Source organism: Bubalus kerabau, chromosome 1 (genome assembly GCF_029407905.1).
Source record: "Bubalus kerabau isolate K-KA32 ecotype Philippines breed swamp buffalo chromosome 1, PCC_UOA_SB_1v2, whole genome shotgun sequence".
Taxonomy (NCBI): Eukaryota; Metazoa; Chordata; class Mammalia; order Artiodactyla; family Bovidae; genus Bubalus; species Bubalus kerabau.
The window spans coordinates 218,328,946-218,345,796 of record NC_073624.1 but is presented as its reverse complement, the minus strand read 5'-3'; the positions used below and the strand labels follow the sequence as shown (position 1 = coordinate 218,345,796).

The 16,851-nt window shown below is 41.0% G+C and overlaps 1 protein-coding gene across 8 annotated transcripts in view; it reads left to right on the top strand.

Annotated features, from left to right (window-relative positions):
- The window catches only part of FAM13B (family with sequence similarity 13 member B), a 95,395-nt gene that overhangs the window by 12,348 nt on the left and 66,196 nt on the right, over window positions 1–16,851 (top strand). For 4 of the 8 annotated variants that reach the window (XM_055554679.1, XM_055554657.1, XM_055554674.1 and 1 more), the window contains exons 1-2: window positions 5,510–5,817; window positions 15,820–15,986. The gene's annotated coding sequence lies outside the window, so the exon portion shown is untranslated. Of the gene's footprint in view, window positions 1–5,508; window positions 5,818–15,819; window positions 15,987–16,851 lie in introns of those variants that run through there. The other 4 variants (XM_055554638.1, XM_055554649.1, XM_055554664.1 and 1 more) reach the window with 3 other exon arrangements.

The window sequence follows — 16,851 nt, the reverse complement described above, 5'->3', positions numbered from 1 at the left end:
CTGACTTCAAGTCTCATCTCAGTGACACTGGTGACACCGGGGAGGCACACATGCCGGAGTCTTCCTGAGTATCGAGGACATGGTCTGGGGTTGCAGGAAATATGTTTCTTTTATAGGGATGTGACCCATGACTTGACTTCTGACAAGCATAAAGCCTCTGATCAGACCAGCTGGGTAAAATGTTTGTTTCCTTGGGCTATAAAAGTCATCTTGCAAAGAAATAACTAAAAAAACAAAACAACAAAAAACGCAACTCAAGTAATAATTTTCCTGGCAGGCCTAACCTTCAGGAGAAATCTTAGAAATATACCAGTCACGTCTTATCTTGGCCAAACAGCTATCTGAAATGCTGTTTCTAACACTAGTTATATATTAAATTGTGACCTCTACCCCTACCAGTAAAGCATTTGTAGGAGAAATGAAGAAAAAGTGATATAATCTTAAAGTAGTCTCTTAGTGACTGCCAAATGTAGACATTCTATTTGTTATAAGATATTAAATCTGAAGTTATGTTATCAGTCAGATGATTCTTTGTTGTGGAGAAGGCTGTCCTGTGTGTGGTTAGGATGTTCAGCAGTATCCTTGACCCCCATCCACTGGATGCCCAAAGTACTTCCCAGGTTTTTTTTCCCCCAATAATTTATTTATTTATTTATTTTGGGTTGTGCTGGGTCTTCGTTGCTACTCCCACGCTTTCTCTGGCTGCAGTGAGTGGGACTACTCTTTATTGGGGTGCATGGGCTTCTCTCTCTGGTGGTTTTTCTTGTTGGGGAGCATGAGCTCTAGCGCATGGGCTCAGTAGTTGTGGTGCAAGGACTTAGTTGCTTCACAACGTGTGGAATCTTCCCAGGCTAGGGACCGAATCTGTGTCCCCTGCACTGGCAGGAGGATTCTTATGCACTCTACCACCAAGTAAGTCTGAGTACCTCCTGAGTTTTGACAACCAAAAACATCTTCAGACATGGCCATAAAAATTATCCCCAGTTGAGAACTACTGCTTTAACCAAAGCACTGGAGCTTGTGGTAAAGAATCTGCCTGCCATTGCAGGAGACTCAGGAGACATGGGTTTGATCCCTGGGTTGGGATCCTTTGGGAGTAGGAAGTGGCAACCCATTCCAGTATTCTTGCCAGGAAAATCCCATGGACAGAGGAGCCTGGTGGGTTACAGTCCATGGGGTTGCAAGGAGTCAGGCATGACTGAGCATGCTTGCACCAAGGTATTGCAGAGAAAAAAAACCTCTTTCCTCCCCCTCCAAAAAAACTCTAAAGTGAATTCTGAAATGGACTATCCCTAGAAATGAGAGGATTCAGACAAAATTACGAGATGAATCTAAAAACTCACAAGTTATGAAAGGTCAGGTGAGAATTACTGAGTGTTGTTTTGGAGACTGTTGCTGGTATGCTATGACTCTTAGCATAGATGCCTGCCTGCCTCTTACCTCAAGCTAAGTGAGAGGGATCTTCAGTGGAACTACTCAAAGTACTTGAGATGTGTCTCTAGCAGTTAAAGGAAGCATGGTAGACTTGTGGTTGTCTCCTGCCTGAAAAACAGAGGACAAGAGACAGGCTGGGCTGACAGCTGGGCTGGCAGCTGTTCTGGCAGCAAAGAGGAACGCTGAAACTGCACTGGAATTAGCCTATTTTTCCAAGTTTGTTTGGGCAAGAAGTACATGAGAGCTTCATGTGGACCAGGTGTGGACCATACAAAGTTGGACTAGCCTAAACAGTGCCATCAGAAAAAAAGCTCCCCCTCCTCCAGACACTTTACTTCTATTTGAATGGAAAATACTCCCACTAATTTAGTTTGGACCAAACACTTTACTGCCACCTACTGGAAAATTGTCAAAATAAATATACAAATCTACAAGGATGATGTGAATGGCATTCCCTCGGTAAGAAGTGTATAACCTTGCACAATGTGGGGTGGTCCCAGAGCCACTTACAAATGGGCCAGTATAAGAGCTACCTTAGATCCTACCTGACAGGGTCCTAACTGAGAAAAACAGTTTCAAGAGACAAGAAGTTGGAGGTGGGCTTCCATGGTACCATTAGGTGGTAAAGAATCTGCCTGCAATGTGGAGACCCAGGTTCGCTTCCTGGGTCAGGAAGATCCCTTGGAGAAGAGAATGGCTACCCACTCCAGTATTCTTGCCTGGAGAATTCCATGGACAGAGGAGTCTGGTGGACTGCAGTGCATGGGGTCCAAAGAGTCGGACACGACTGAGTGACTAACATTCACTTTTACCAGATTCTTAGGGATGGAAAGAGAGAGTAAAGAACTGCCAGAATAAAACGCTTTTGTTCAGATCAAGGTTACTATGATAACCACCAAAGAATGGAGATGGTAGTGGTTTCTGAAAACCATCAAGCATCCATTAGAAAAAAAGGCAGCTTTAATCACCTGCCAGGCCCAGAGTGTGAAACCACCACATGGAAGTAAAAGTTACAGATTTTCCTGCTCCCCAATCTTTTCCTCTCTCTTCTTCCCTTTCTTGGTTTGTGAGCTGGGAGAGAATAAGAAAGACCAGGCATAATGCCTCTGCAGGGCAAGCAGTGAGCCAGCTGTCCTAAGACGGAAAAGATTCCCTCTTTTGTGACTCAATGACCACAGGACTTTCTATTCCTAATAGGAACCACAGAACTCATGGAACCTGAGTCAGGTATATGACAGATCGACTCCACTGCACAGGTTTGAAGGGATGATGAAATTTAAAAAGAAAGCTCTTTTGTTCTGTTTTTTAAAGTTATACCCCTAAACTCTGTATGTTGAACATATTGATTACTTAAAGTAGGATCTGGAAAAGATATCTTCCAAGGACATGCTCTTGAGTTTTATGGGGAAAATGGTCTTTGAATCAGTTCATTTGTTGAGAGCCCATACTTTGGGAGTAGGGCACATGAGCATGCAAGGGACTCTCTGTCATCTGGGAGCTTGCAGTCTTGGGTTTCATACTCAGAGTAATGTAACTATTAATGTCAGTTATGTCAACAAGAGCCTGTGTTGCATAGGCAGAGCAGGTTCAGGAGGGTTTTTACTCTAATGATTTCCTCTCCTATGACTTTTTTACTCACTTATGATTAAGCTTTAGAAGCAATCATGTTGCCCCCGTTCTTCAAGCATGGAATCACAGGTAAAGCTTCCATTTAAGATATTTAAAGAGAGGTGCAAAACTGAATGCATATAGGCTGCATCTTGATTGGGCTGCTTTGAAACCAGAATCTGCCTGGCCCTCAATTTGGCAGATTCAGACACTTATATTTCAATTTACTCAGGCTAAATTAGGCTCTGGGAATTTAAGTTGGATAAGACAACTTCATAATTCAACCCAATGAATGGAAGTTGATTTATGAACCATGATGTGAATATACTGAGAAAAACTGTATTGCTAGTGTCACTAGTACCAGTCATGTGCTTTGGACGATTGCTTCTTACTGGGTTTGTTGATTTAGTTGAGATTTCCTGACTGATGGGAACATTACCTGATGAGTGTGGAATCAGAGCATGGGTCTTTGTGTGTTCTTAAAGGCTAGCTTTAACTTGTTTATTAGGATATAAACTCAATGACAGGGCTCTTATTTTCTTTTTTTTTCTTTCTTATTTTCTGATGTATTCTAAGAGACTAGAATATAATAAGCATTCAGTATTTGTTGAGTGAGAGACTGAATCTGACCTAAGTTTTTTTAAACTGTTCTGTTAATGGATGGGTTATTGGTCCTGGTCATTAAAATCATAGCCTCTCTCCTAGACAGACAGCCCACTGCTGCTGCTGCTGCTAAGTCACTTCAGTCGTGTCAGACTCTGTGCGACCCCATAGACGGCAGCCCACCAGGCTCCCCCATCCCTGGGATTCTCCAGGCAAGAACACTGGAGTGGGTTGCCATTTCCTTCTCCAGTGCATGAAAGTGAAAAGTGAAAGTGAAGTCGCTCAGTTGTGTCCAACTCCTAGCAACCCCATGGATTGCAGCCCACCAGGCTCCTCTGTCCATGGGATTTTCCAGGCAAGAGTGCTGGAGTGGGGTGCCATTGCCTTCTCCCAGAGAGCCTACAATACATTTTTATTCAGATTCTGCAGGTTCTAGACTCTTTATGGACCCCACCCCTCTCTTATGACAGCATCAATTGGGCATGTGACACTTAGGTGACAGATGGTTTATTTTACTCTCTCTAATGAAATTTGGGAGCCACCCTGTTCTTTGTAACACATTTACAGATCATCTCACAGAGTGACTTTTCTTTTTCGTTGTTCCTTTTTTTTTTCCTTGGCCAATCTTGTTCCAAGTTCTAAGAGGTTTCTTCTCTTACATTTTCTGGGTTTCTGACTTCCAGCTCAGGCAGGTAGGGTAAAACTGAATTGTAGTGGTTTATATTTTCACAGGGGCCTCCCAGATGGTTCAGTGGTAAAGAATCTACCTGCCAATGCAGGAGATGCAGGTTTGATCCCTGGATCAGGAAGATCCCCTGGAGAAAGAAATGGCAACCCACTCCAGTATTCTTGCCTGGGAAATCCCATGGACAGAGGAGCCTGGTGGGCTACAGTGCATGGGGTCGCAGAGTCGGACACGACTTAGCGACTAAACATTTTTACTGACACCCAGAGTTCTTTGTGCGGGCGTGGATCTACCTACCGGCTATCAAGGAATCTAAAGGCAGAAAACTGCGTTTTACTCAAAGCCCTTAACAAACTAAAGCAAAAAAAAAAAAAAAGAGAGAGAGAGAGAGAGATTGGCTGAATATTCATACCTTTGTGAAGGCGGTATGAAGAAAGGAACTGCACGGTCGGTCTGGGTGGCTATGCAAGCAAGTCCAGATTCCCTAGGCTCAGAGAGCTCCTCATTCTTTCTGCCTTTCAGCTTTGCGTCTCAAATTCTGGATCAGTATAGGAAACTCTATGTAAGCATATGATCTCTCGACTTTCATATTCCCCGATGCTTTCGGCACCAAAGGCATCTATATTATCTCTGGAGTCTAGGTCATGTCCTTAGGTGAAGAGAAAGGGTGCGGGCGGACAGAGTCTCCAGTTTAATCTCCATCGCTGAGAAAGAGAACGTGAGTCACCGCTTCAATTTGCCCGGAGGTTTTCTGTTCAAGTCTCCGCGCTCCTCACCTAGATAAGGGTACCCGGGTTTTTCTGGTTTCCTGCAAAGTGGCATGTTCCCTCTGCAGAGACCAGGAGTGACCTCGGGCTGCGGAATTTGCCCTTCATGACTCCTACGTCCCCTCCCCACTTTCCTCTTCTTTCCAACCTCTCCAGACTGAGGACCCCCAGACATCTCCCTCGGGTCCGCGCCCTGCTTCTCAACTCTTAACTCAGGGCCCAAATTTGGAGTGACAGAACCCCCTTCACCCCCTACCCGGACTCTTAAGTGCACAGACTTCAGAACTGCACCCAGCGTCTGTGGGGGGTCCCCAGCTCTCACTGCGCACTCGCCCCGCCCCCGCCCGCGGGCCCGCCCCGCCTCCTCCCACGCACGTCACGTCCGGCCCGGCCCCAGCCCGCCCTGCGCCCTGCGCCCTCCGCCCTCCGCTCTCCTCCGCTTGCTGTTAGGGAGGCTCTGCGCCTCAGTCGCTGCCTCCGTGGCCGCTCCCGCCCCGTCTTCCGCGTCTCCGCCGCCGCCACGGCCGGGGGCATCCGGGGGTCGCCTACCGGGCTGGCCCCGAGCCACAGTCGTCGCCTCAGCCTCCCGCCAGTGGCTGCCACAGGAACAGGCTCGCCGGTCGCGGAGTCACTTGGGGCCTCAGTTCTCGCCCTCTTGCAGTCGCCGCAGGTCCTGGAGAAGCGGCCGCGGCCGGGGAACGGGGCGTCGCGGTTCCAAGGGTAGGTGAACGGGCGGGTACCCCATCTGCGCATGCGCCGGTCCCGTAGCCGCGGCCCTCACCCCTCTGCCGCCCCCCGGCGCCGTGTCCCACTCGCGCTGGGTTCTAGGGCTTTGCCCCTCTTGGTGCGTGGGAGACCGGGCAGAGCCCTAAAGGTGCGTCATTCGTAGAGAGGGCCCCCTTTCTCCTCTAGCAAAATAGGTGAAGCTGTGCCCCTGGCTTCCAGGGGGTGTGGCAGTCTTCGATATTTTCAGCCGCTGCAGTGCGCGTGAGCGGGTGTGAGTTCTCACCTCCTGGCTCCCCCTAAGTGGAAGCCACAGCTACCTACGCTTGTTTGCTAGTCTCCCCTGCACACCGGACCTGCGCCGCCTCCCTACCCTTTTCCTTCGTGCTGGGCAGTGAAGTTGATGCAGAAAAAAAAAGTGTGGTTTAATCCGGGCTCTATTGCGCCCCTTTTTAAGATCACGTGAGATGAGTGGTTGCTTACTTCCTTAAATCGTTCAGAGAATATAGCCAAAATTGGGCTGTTGGTGCACTGGGGACTTGTCTAGAATGCACTCTGCATAGACCAGGCTAGGGAGGGTATAGCACTGTCTCAGGGCGCCTGGTTTCCTAGATAAGGTAATGGGAAATTCAGTCAGTTGACACACTTGCCCAGTGGGAAGTTGGTATACTTGAATTAAATGTCAGTTAAAAACCAAACTGACATTTCATTCGGCTCCCCATTATGCCGTCTAATCAATGAAAAAAGTACCTAAGATTGGGCACTTACCTCATTTTCAAGTTGATGATAATCTAAAAATGGCAACTGGGACCTCAGTGATGCAGATTACGAAGGTTAAATAACTGAGGTGCACTTACCTTAAAAGGCGGACATTAAAGGGTGGTGTTGAATTACTGACTTTCTGGGTTAATGTGGGGCTGTGTCTTCAACTTTCGTTTTTGTAACCTTGCATGCAATACTTGATGGCCTGGGTGTCTCTCAGGTACTGTGCTTTTTTTAGTAAGTGCCTGTACTTGTTGAATGGAATTAATGAACTGCTTCTCATTTGTATATCTGTCGGTAGCTTCTTACTTTCTTAATCTCTGCTTCTTCTAAAATTTGGGCCGTATTTTCAACGATTTAATTGTGTTACCGGTTAGGGATCTGGGACATTTCTTAAATCCTGGGAAAGATGTAGAAAGGTTTATCAGTGTCGTAAAATTCTTCCTTAGGTGAAGTAAATGTTACGTTGTATATGTGTTTTAAACTACATATATACTGTTTTATTTTTTGATATTAATATGAGTATAGAATTCTAGCATTTTCTATGTCTTTAAAATTTTATTTATTTAAAAATTAGTAGGCTATTTTTAGAGAAGTTTTAGGTTCACAAAAAAATTGATCATAAAGTACAATTTTGCTATATATCTCTTTTCTCCTGAACACAGTTTTCCCTACTCTTTATTGTTTTTATTAGAATGCCGTTTGTTTTAGGACAGAGATAATGACTGAAATGAATGTATTGTGCCATGTCAGTTTCCCCCACCAATAAAAGAGCTATTTTTATTATCATCTATGAATAACCTCAGTCTGAGCATGGCTTCCCTTGTTTAGTTGCTAAGTCATGTCTGACTCTTTCGACCCTATGGACTGTAGCCCACCAGGCTCTTCTGTCCTTGGGATTTCCTAGGCAGGAATACTGGAGTGGGTTGCCAAAGCCCCTCCCTCTTTGTTGTACCGACTTTAATATTGGAGAACATAATAATATAAATTGTAGCTATATTTTGAAAAAAATTGTAATAAATGTGTATAATGTAAAATTTACCATTTCAACCATTTTTAAGTGTAGAATTCAGTGGCATTAAGTACATTCTCAGTGGTGTACAACCATTGCTTTCATGAGTGCTCAGTTGTGTCCAATTGTTTATGACCCCATGGACTCTAGCCCTACAGGCTCCTTTGTTCATGGGATTTTCCTGGCAGGAATCCTGGAGTGGGTTTCCTCCTCCAGGGGATCTTTTAAACCCAGGGATTGAACCTGCGTCTTCTGTACTGAAGGCTGATTCTTTACATTGTAGGCTGAGCCACTGGGGAAGCCCTTGTGCAACTATTGTTAGTTTCCATTTCTAGTGCTTTTTCATCATTCCAAACAAACTGTGTAGGCAGTAATTCCCCATTCCCGCTTCCTTCTAGCCCCTGGTAACTGCTCTTCTTTTTGTCTCTATAATTTGCCTGTTCTAGGTACCTTACATAGGTGGAATCAAATAGCATTTGTCCTTTTTTTGTGTTTGGCATATTTCATTTAGTACGTTTTTCAAGGCTCATTCATATTGTAGTGTGTATCAGAATTTCCTTCCCTTTTAAGATTGGATAATATATTCCATCGTGTGTATATATACAACATTTCGTTTATCCATTCATCTCTTGATGAGTATTTGGATTGTTTCTACTTTTTGGCTTTTGTGAGTAATGCTGCTATGAACATTGGTGTACAAGTATCTGTTTAAGTTCTTGCATTTGATTCTTTTAGGTATATACCTAGGAGTGAAGTTGCTGATAATTCTGTGTTTAACTTTTTGAGGAACATCTAAACTGTTTTCCAGGACTGCTGCACCATTTTACATTCCCATTTAGCAATGCACAAGGGTTCCAGTTTCTCTCCATCTCTTCAGCAGTTGTTACTTCCCTTTCTTTATTTGTTGGTTTATTTGGTAATAGCCATCCTAATGGGGGTGAACAGGTATCTCATTGTGGTTTTGATTTGCGTGTCCCTAAGACTGATGCTGAACATTTTTTCATCTGTGTATCTTTGGAGAAATATGTTTAAGCCCTTTGCTCAATTTTTTAAATTGAATTTGTTTCTTTGTTGTTGAGTTACTTTCAAAAAGTCATTTTGTAGATGATTTAAATCTTTTATCTGAAAACTTTAATGGTTCTTAAAAATGAAGTATTGAAATTAAAAAAAATAGAAATTGGGGAATTCCCTGGTGGTCCAGTGATTAGGACTCTGTGCTTCCACTGCAGGAGGCATTGGTTCGATTCCTGCTTGGGAAACTAACATCCTACATGCCACAAGGCACGGCCAAAAAAAAAAGGGCGGGGGGGGGAGAATTTCTGTTTACAGATGGATAAACAGGGAAGAGATTATTCATCTGAAAAAGGTTTCCAATTATTTACTAAGTCACACTGCATTAAAAAGATCTCAATTAGGTATATATCAGGATGGAGAACTTACTTGTATAACCTCAGCATTACAAAAGTGATGCATTAAATGAAGATCCTGTCCTCTCCAATGAGTAGGGTTAATGCTCTTAAACTTTCCTTTCTTTATATTTTGTTAACACAGCTAGGAGCAGAGGAGGGGATTACTGGGTGGAGAAAAAGAAAGTGTAGTATGTACACATGAACTTGACCTGAAACAATGTTCTCCAAGTGATGCAGTAGGCTCCTATGTGGGGTGGTTCACTTTGGGACCTTATAGGAGAGCTGACTTTGATTGGAAATGGGAATAATGAAGGATTTTGGATTTTTAAAATAGAATGTAATAAAGGTGGGTTTAATGCACCAACTCCCAATCACATAGTACACTGTAACTGTACTGTAAGTCGTTTCAGTCGTGTCCTACTCTGTGCGACCCCAGAGATGGCAGCCCACCAGGCTCCCCCGTCCCTGGGATTCTCCAGGCAAGAACACTGGAGTGGGTTGCCATGTCCTTCTCCAATGCATGAAAGTGAAAAGTGAAAGTGAAGTCGCCCAGTCATGTCCGACTCCTAGCGACCCCATGGACTGCAGCCCACCAGGCTCCTCCGTCCATGGGATTTTCCAGGCAAGAGTACTGGAGTAGGGTGCCATTGCCTTCTCCACATAGTACACTAGATAGGTACGAATTGTAATGGTATGAAGGATAATTCATTATCAGATTTATTTATTCACTCACTGGATATTTTTCTTTTTCTAAATGTAAGCTACATGAAGGAGCAAAACCAGAGCAGTTACTTGATCATAGTTGTATAACCGTACATTTATTAAACATTGAATTATGCACTTGAAAAGAGTGAATTTTATGATATGTAAATTACACCTTAATAAAGCTGTTTTTTTAAAAAAGCAACCCACCAGTGGACTCTAAGGAACTTATATATTCTCTTGGGGGAAAGAGACTTTAAACAGACACAGAAGGGGATATATAATAAAACTTACGATGATTGTTTTAGAGCTGAGGAATAACGTGCCCTAAGAAAATTAACAGAGGATATCATTAGGTTAGATGGGTTGGAGAACCCCCTCCAAGAATGAGACTTGAGTAAGAGTGGAAGATGAGAAAGAGGAAGTAAGGGACAGTGTTTGGGGTAAATGAACCAGCAAGTATAAAAGTCTTAGGTTGAGGGATATGCAGTGGGTTGACAAGATAATTTAATGAAACTTATTAGATTTCTACTAGAGAAGTAAATACCCTAAATCTTTTTGGTTGGGTTTTTACCTAACTTCAGTATATTTTTTCTTTTGTATATGATGTGTAATAATTCTATTCTCTGTGGCTTTAAGCATTTTTCAGAGAAATGTATGTCTGGTTTCTATTATTGCCCTTTTCTGAAATGGAAAAATAGAAAAACTTGAATTGTTTACTTAAAATATGTATTTTTGTTTTTGTGTATCAGGCTGCTGTTCCTTGTAATTGAAAAGGAAAAGTGAAAATAAAGCTCATATCACTTGCTGATTGACATAGTAGGTGCTTCATATTTGGGGGAAAGACCAGGGGGAGGTCTTTTGGATACCAGTCAATCCGCCTGCCAATGCAGGAGACTCAGGAGATGTGGTTCGATCTCTTGAGTCGGAAGATTCCCTGGAGGAGGAAATGGCAACCCGCTCCAGTTTTCTTGCCTGGAAAATTCCATGGACAGAGGAGCCTGGTGGGCTATAGTCCATGGGATCACAAAGAGTTGAACTCAACGAGCACCACACACACACAGTGGATTAAAAATTTGGAAAAGTGAAGGAGGTCAAATTAAGGATCAGATAAGAAAATATTTTTATGTTAAAAGCAGACTATATTGTGGTTCATTGTAGAACCACTTTTGAAACTAATAATTTCAAAAGATATATATACAAGTGTTGGCATAATGATTTTTGAATAGCAAGTACAGAATATTTGCTTTATGAATTACCTTTATGAAGTATCATTTCATACATTTCAGTAAAACTTCAGACAGTATTTTCAGTGTTGGCTGCAGTCATTGTTGTCTAAAAGAGTGTTAACTAAAAGGCAGCAGACTAGAGTTTTACTGACTATTTTAGTGACCTACTCACTAGTCAAGTGACTTTAAACCAGTTTCTTAAACTCTGAAATTTTTTTTTTGTTACTCTTTTGAGAAAGAAAATGATAATCTACTATGCTTATTTCACAGGGAATGGTTGTGAAGATTCAGTTGGATAGTGAACTGGAAAGTATACCAGAAATGATAGCATCATTTCAGATATTAGAGTTCTGCTGTTGTATAATATTCACAACCTGGGAAACAAAGTTGAAATCTATTTTTTTTTCCTCTCAAAGTTCATAATTAAGTGGAAAAGACGTATACAAAAAATAAGTATAATCAGTGCTTTTTTGTTTGTATGTCACTCTTGCGCCATACCCCCCCAGCAATTTTTACACAGGTCTGTGCAAAAAGAGAGAAATGTTCTGCTCTCAAGGGATCCATTTGGTTAGAACAAGTTGTGGAATTACTTCCAATGGTTAAAAAAAAAAAAAGAAGTGTATTGTAGTTTGTTATTAAAGAGCAGCAAGAAATGATATGCTAGTCTTAAGATCATACTCATTAGTAGGCCCAAGGTGAGCATGTTTTCAGTGGAGGAACGTGAAAAGTTACTAGAACAGAGGAGTCTTGAAGAGTCAACATTTGTCACAGTTGAGATCATATGCATGATGTGATTGACTAGCATGTGTTCTCTTTAATGCATATATGCTTTCTCAGATATTTTGTGTCATCTTCTAAATTGTAGAGCTATTTTTTTTTTTGAAAGGCTCAGTCATGTTGGTACTTAGTCGGAAGAACTAATTTAACATTTACTCAGTTTGACTTAGTAGAAAATCATGCTAAAGTAGTAACCAGTGACCTCGGAGTGCACGTAAAGGAATATTTTGGGAGCCAGCTTGCTCCAGCACACACTTAAACCGTTTCATGAGGAAACGTCATTTAAAGTGTCACATTTTCTCATACTTTAGGATTAAACATCACTCCAGCACTCTAACCTGTTTTTCATGCACTGTTATGTGAACTTTATAAAACTCAAGATCTGACTCCTGATAAATATCTTAAAAGGTCATCCTTTGAGGAAGTTTCTTCATCTATCTTGGAGACTAACTTCAGGTACCTTATGGGTTCCTTGGCTTTTAAAATCAGATTTGTGGCTTATTTCCAAGTAGATGTGAGAGTAAATCTTTTTGCCTGTATAATACTGCTCATTTTCATGTTCTAGTTTCTTAAGACTTAAATTACTTCTGTTAGATTTGGAGTTAGATCCAGCAGCACATTCTAGCATCATTTACAAATTTTGAAGTTTAGCTCAGTGCCTTGAGGCTCAGTACCTGTAAAAGGGGAATAGTGCCTTTTATATTAAAAAAAAATAGCATTTTTTAGGTATGAGAAATAACTTACGAAGTGCTTACAGATATAAATCAGAGTTTCTTTTCATTCTTTTAAAAAATTATAACTGATTTACAGTATTATTAGTTTCAGATATACAACAGTGATTGTTTCGTAGTTTTATATATTATACTCTAAAGTTATTATAAAGTGCTTTTCTTTCTTGCTTTGATTATCTTTGTTGCTGGAAGGAAATACGGCAGCCACTTTTGATGTTTTATTTAGTTTTTAATCACTTAAGGAGATGTTCAGTTCTTATTTATCTTCTTTGTGTAGCCAGTGTTATTCTTATTTATGCTTCTTATTTATGTCTTTATTCAACATATATTTTAAACTTTAAATTATGTGTTAGGGATTGTATGAGGCTATACAAAGATGAAATGACAGGGTCGCTACCTACAAGGTCCTCTCTTGAAAAAAAGAGACAGACGTATTTTTAGATTCTATGGAATCATTGCTAAAAAGGTAAGAAACACAATAGGAGTAAAAGAGGAGAACTGTTTGCCTCAGGAAGTCATGGAGGGTTTGACAGAGGAAGTAAAGTTGAGACTTGATGGTGAATTGGAAGTTTGATGTACAAGATGGAATTTGTCATGGTGTTGAGTTAGGGCTCCAAGACAGAAAACAGAATGCACGCACAGCTTGGGAGGTGTGGTTTGTGAATTTCAAGTATTTAAATATTGTTGGAGAGTAGAGTGAGGTGGTGGAGAAGGCAATGGCACCCCACTCCAGTACTCTTGCCTGGAAAATCCCATGGACAGAGGAGCCTGGTGGGCTGCAGTCCATGGGGTCGCTAAGAGTCAGAGACGACTGAGCGACTTCACTTTCCCTTCTCACTTTCATGCATTGGAGAAGGAAATGGCAACCCACTCCAGTGTTCTTGCCTGGAGAATCCCAGGGACGGGGAGCCTTGTGGGCTGCCGTCTATGGGGTCGCATAGAGTCGGACACGACTGAAGTGACTTAGCAGCAGCAGCAGCAGAGTGAGGTAGAGGAATGTCAGGAAAGGAGATTTTAGGTGAAGTACTTGTAGGCCTTGCAATAGAGTTTGCAGTCTATGGTGTATGTCAGAGGTTCATAAAACTTTGTATGTATTACAGTCCCTCGAAGAGCTGATTAAACATACAGAGGCCCTGGCCAGGTTCTCATGGATGCTAGGTTGGGGTTGTGGCTGTATACTGAATATCTGTATATTGAACAACCCTTCCCCATCCCCAGATGAAGTTAGGAAAGCAGTGCTGTAGGTCGCTGGTCTCAAAAGTGAGGTGCTGGCACTTTGAATGGGCAGAATGATCTGTTAAAATGTGTGTGGAGGTGGAGGAATACAGTTTACATTTCTGTTTATTTTTAATGTTAATTTTTTTTTTCCTTTTGCTGAGTTGTGCTGCAAGCAGAATTTTAGTTCCCTGATCAGGAATCAAGCTAGTGCCTCTTGGGTGGAAGTGCAGAGCCCTGACTACTAAACTGCCAGAGAATTACCTTTAAAAATGTTATTAGAGTGTTATGTTTCTTATGTTCATAATATCTTAGGGTATTCAATATTTTACCTTAGATATACATATGTATGAGAGGTATAGTTGTAATCTTTTTCCTGATTGAAAAATTTGGAGCCTACGGCTCTAGGCATTGGAAAACAATTGAGGAATTTTGTGCAGGGAATTTAGGTTAGATTTGAGTATTGAGGATATCAGTAAGGAGAATAGATGAGGGGACTTAGTCACAGGGGATTTTATCTCCTTTTGTCTTTATTACTTTTCTTCTGATTTAAAAGTTTGAAATCATGTAGGTTATAAAATAGTTGACTGGTCATGAAACCTTTTTGAGAGTTACTCAGAATGAATCAGGCTATTTACTAATAGATTTTCTCTAGGGGTGACCAGTTTTTAAAAGAGGGGTAAATGAGCTGTCTTAAGGTGAAATGTTTTGTTTAGTGGGTTGCAGTTAGTAAAATATATGTGTTGCATCTAGCTCCATGATTTAGCGAGTGTGGTTATACAAAATATACTCGATTTCATTGCTCATTGTAGTTCTGAAATCACAGAGGAGGGTTGGTTGGTTATTAGATGTGTTGTCCCTGAAGTTAATCTCTCTAAAAGATCTTATATAACTTTGAAGTTGTTTTTCATGTAAGAGACTACATGTTTTAGCAGGCATTTCAGGATGTTTTAGAAGTAATCGTCTACTAAACATTTGTTGTGGGAATGTGGTTTTCCTTCCCCTCCGTTTTTAATGTTCCTCCTGGAGGTATATGTTACTATTAACACATTTTTGAAAACCACACTGTATGATAATACTCTTCTGCTTACCTGAACCCTCTTGAGCAGGGACCTGCAGTGTACTGAGCTTATTAGAAGATTTTACATAGATTATTAGAATTTACAGAAGATGATGAGACCAAATATTAAACACATTGCCAACAGGTTTTCCCTGCCCTTCTGTCTCTCCACAGCCTCTTTTGCTGGCCTTTTAACAGTATGTAAAGAAGAGAAAGAAATTGATTTTCTTTCTAATGCATGCATGGATTTTCTCAGTAAAATGTAACATGTGTAGGTATTTTTTATATAAGGAAACCTAGGCTTAGTGACATGGAAGCTGTTCAGGATCACATCTACAGAGCTAATATTTGAATATGCACCTTTCTAGTGCTGTGTATACACGTTGCATATGCACTTTCTAGTTCTAGTTGGAAAACTCCTCTTTTCCAACATGCACTATTGCCTCTTCAAATTAGAAGGTGCGTACTACTGTGTTCTGGATAACAGAATGTTTCTTGTATACAAAGTAAAGTATGTAAGTGTGGTACCAAGCTTAAACTCATGTCTTTCACTCTGATCTAAAAGTGCTTCCATGTTTAGTTCTGAGTATATGAGTAAGGATGGAATAGGACTGGGTGGGATGTGTGTGGGTGTGTGCACAAATGAAGGGTCCATTGAGGAAAAATGTATTATGAGAATGGTGTAATCCCTGAAGATGTGTGCTGTCAAAGATTATCCTGTGCAATGCGTTTGTTTATCTTTAGCAGAAAGATTCATACCCAGGTTAGCCATCATAATTTGAAACCTTGTGTAAGATTTTGCCTCTTGTTCTCAGACAGATTTTTTTAAAAATTATTTATCTATGTGGCTGCATCAGGTCTTAGTTGCGGTGTGCGGGATCTAATTCCCTGACCAGGGACTGAATCCAGGCTCCCTGCATTGGGAGCTTGGCGTCTTGGCCACTGGACCACCAGGGAAATCCCTCTCAGACAGATTTTTTTTAGGCAGAAGAATGCTTTTTATTTTAGTCGCCTTCCTGAATAGATTCACTGCTTATTCTAGTCTCTTCTCACAGTTAAAGATGTTATAGGAAATTAAAAGAAATTTTTTTTTTTCTTCTAGATTAACTGCTGAAGTACTGATCGAGTTCTGCGTTTCTTCAATGAGGAACTATAGGCTGATCTTCTGCCATAATCTCAAACAGCCATAAATGACAAAAGAATGCTTGCTCAGTGAGGGTAGCTGGTGCAGAAACCATTTTTTAAACTTAGGTGTTTAAGTACTCAAAGGTAAGTTTTCACAATAGTAATTATCCCATGCTTATATATCCACAGAGATTTTAGAATTAATTTCCTATTGCTGCTATTGACTAGTTAACTTCAGGTTTTGTAGTTATTAGCTGACATCAGATGTGTTAAAGAATGGATTTTGCTTGTCTGAAACTGTTTACATTTATGGCATTTTGCTGTCCCTAAGTTAATTTTTACTATTTATATAAGTTTCATTTGTTCTCCAGTGGGTTTACCTTTTATACATATGGACATATACATATACATTTATTTGTGTATACTTTTAGAATATTGAGCTTTTTTTTGTTTTGCTCTTATCTTTCTCTTGTAGTGTGAAAGGAATTGTGTCTCTGGGGTGATGAAAAAAGCTCAGTTGGTGTCTTTTTGTTCATTATCAATTTTTGAAAAAAGTTTTTCTTTCCTTTATCTATATAAATTAATAAAATTTTATTTCATTTTTATTTTTTATTCCTTTGGCCATGCTACATGGGCTGTGGGATCTTAGTTTCCGGACCAAGGATTGAAACCACGCCCTCAGCAATGAAAGCACAGAGTAGTAACCACTGGACCACCAGGGAATTCCCATAAATGATTATTTTAGAAAATGAATATTTATTGAGATTATTTGTTCTTTGATGATTCAGAAATTGGAAACATTGTTTTTGTCCACTGATTCTTTATTGATCACAAGTCCTACAGAGTTAAGATGAATAATTTATTTCTTCTGGACTAGACAGACTGTGGAAGTTTTTCTTTTGAATAATTATGAAGCAGCAGGATTGATAAAAGAACATTCTCATTAAAGGTAGATGCCTAGAAGAAGTAAAGTCACTCAGTCGTGTCTGACTCTTTGCGAACCCATGGA